This window comes from Pantherophis guttatus, chromosome 2 (assembly GCF_059756535.1).
Source record: "Pantherophis guttatus breed Tessera chromosome 2, ASM5975653v1, whole genome shotgun sequence".
Classification (NCBI taxonomy): Eukaryota; Metazoa; Chordata; class Lepidosauria; order Squamata; family Colubridae; genus Pantherophis; species Pantherophis guttatus.
The window spans coordinates 189,093,295-189,095,653 of NC_142064.1; the positions used below are offsets into that span (position 1 = coordinate 189,093,295).

A 2,359-nucleotide genomic window follows, 5' to 3' on the forward strand; every position below is an offset into this window, starting at 1 on the left:
CGAAGATTATTCTTGTTCTGCCTCCTTTGGTAAAGATTCTGTCAGGCAGGAAAGATCAGGTCCACATGTGAAGGTCCAACTGGTATTTTGTTAATCATGCCTATGCACAAGAATCTTCTCAACTAACAGTTAACACCTGCATGGAATTGGAAAAGGTCAACAGAATTGGGCTTTGTTCACTTGTGGCTAAGTAAGGATTGTAGGCTGATCCCTCTTTTAACTCTGACCCCAGGTTCTGCTACTCCTTCTATAGATTCATTGCTTCCTAGGTTCCCCAATCAGCAGCAAGGTTCTATAGAATCCTGATTGGTCGGAGGGCAGGATAATCTAAGAAAGGAGGTAAGAATTCTTTGCGTTTTAGAGCTCCAGAGGAAACATTGCAAAGCTGTCTCTACATAGTGCTGCTTCAAAACCAGTGGCTGCACCATCAACTCAGCCGACTCAGATCACCAAAAGTCCAATGATGTTGCAGGCATACAAGGACGTTGACCCCAAAACAACACAACCCTTTTGTGTGTGGAAGTAACTTTGCTTTTCAAAAGTTACCACTTTTTCAGTTTTAATCAAAATTGTCATTTCAGTTAGCTACTTCCAGATGCTTTTTTCCTGCATTTATAGATGTTAATGTTGCATGTAGGCATGGCCTTGCTCAATGAGTTAGGGAGAAAGTGTAAAATTTAAATGCAGACTTATATAAAAACAGACTCCCTTTGCCACAACTTCTTCCAATGCCTGCATTTCCTCCCTGGCTTTATTGAAATTGGATGGACATTCTAGGCTTGATCCCATTATGAGCTCGATCGAGCGATTTCAGAGATGACCCCTTGCCGCTCAAAGCTTTCACTCCCTCTCCATGCCCACCCCCCCTAATGTGTCAGGTCCTGCATGACAAGCCAGACCCAAGCATAGCCTGTGTGGGCAAAGCTGCAGCACAGGAAGCTTTCAATTAGCATGGATTGAGTTTCATGGCCCCACTTACAGCCTCAGCAGCCTGACTCAGCATTTCCTCTATAAATAATTTATAACAGAAAGAGCAAATGGCAGAATTATGGCAGAGACTAGAAAGAGGGTGCAGTGTTAATGCAGGGAGTTATGTCAAGGAGGGATTCCTTTGGCTGGGTGGGGATGATGACTTCTCCCAGACAACGCAAGAGCAGTATCTGTCACCTCCAGTAAAAAGATCTCTGAAAAGCATCAACCAAACAGCTGTCAGAGAAAGCAACTCTCTCTGGATTTTGCTTTACTTCTAAAGATAATAACCTCTTGAACGAGCCAATGATTTGCCAAGGCCCTTTGGCCTCAGAGGAACCATAAATGTTATAGATTTAACTCAGAGAGTCTCAAGTAACAGCTAGAGCTGAAGACAGGTACTAGTCACTGAGTAAAATAGCAAATGCTTCTTCTAAAGTCTATGTGGGGGTGCATGTGCACGTGTGCTTCAAAAGTCAAGGGTAGGCATATGTTTAATTTGAACTTTTGCAAAATAGAAAAATCTAGGCCATCCCCAAGTTAATCTAAACGGAACTCTTACCCTGAATCAATCATCTCATTCCATCGTATTTCTTTATGCAGCTTCTTAAACCAGGAAGAAAAGAAAAAGAGAAAATGTGGAAGTGGACAAAGAAGGACTCAGTCATGCATCTGTTGGGTGGGGGGGATTTCATAAAGGCAGAGCCACTACCAAAAGGGCCCTGTCACAGGATCTCCCAAGTGAATTTGTTAAATGACTAGGTGGGTGAACCGCTGTATTGCAGAACTGCTGTTCCTTCCAGAACTTTATCACTCCTCACTGTGTAAGAGGCAAAACGGCAATTGTATTTTCTCTTTCTAGCCTCCAATAAAAGGAAACTGACCAGGAGAACTTTTGGACTTCTGTAGTTTCTATTTACAGCATTTTGGAGGAATTTTGGAGCCTTTGATCCTTTTAAGTCACCAGCTGTGTTGATGGTCTGCTGAATCAACCCCTTTTGGCCTCCATCTCTATGAAAACGGGAAGCCCTTCCTCTTCTTTTTCTATGGGCAAACCGAATTATTCATCCATCCATGGGAGGGAAGTTCAGCATCATTTTAATTCCACAGAATATCCTTGCAGAGACCACACAATTGCATTCTTAGCATTTTCTTTTTTTAAAGGTATGAGCTAGCAGGATGTTTGCAAATATCAGAGATGATAGAGGTGTAGAAAATAATTGACAGTATTGCTCCAGTCTGCAGTATTGTTATTATTTACATTTACTGCTGTAAACTGTTGTGCAGTTGGCAAGATTTGGCAACCTCTAAATGCAATAAACAAACAAACAAACAAACTTGAGCTCCAAGAGATTGGGGGGGGATTTTAGTAAACACTCTAATAATAAGG

The 2,359-nt window shown here is 42.0% G+C and overlaps 1 long non-coding RNA gene across 1 annotated transcript; it reads left to right on the forward strand.

The window, feature by feature from the left end:
* The first annotated feature begins 259 nt into the window (after positions 1–259).
* On the forward strand, positions 260–1,861 carry LOC117656717 (uncharacterized). Its single transcript, XR_004588997.3, has 2 exons — positions 260–339; positions 1,573–1,861. It is a non-coding gene; the product is annotated as an uncharacterized LOC117656717 (long non-coding RNA).
* Positions 1,862–2,359: the final 498 nt, after the last annotated feature.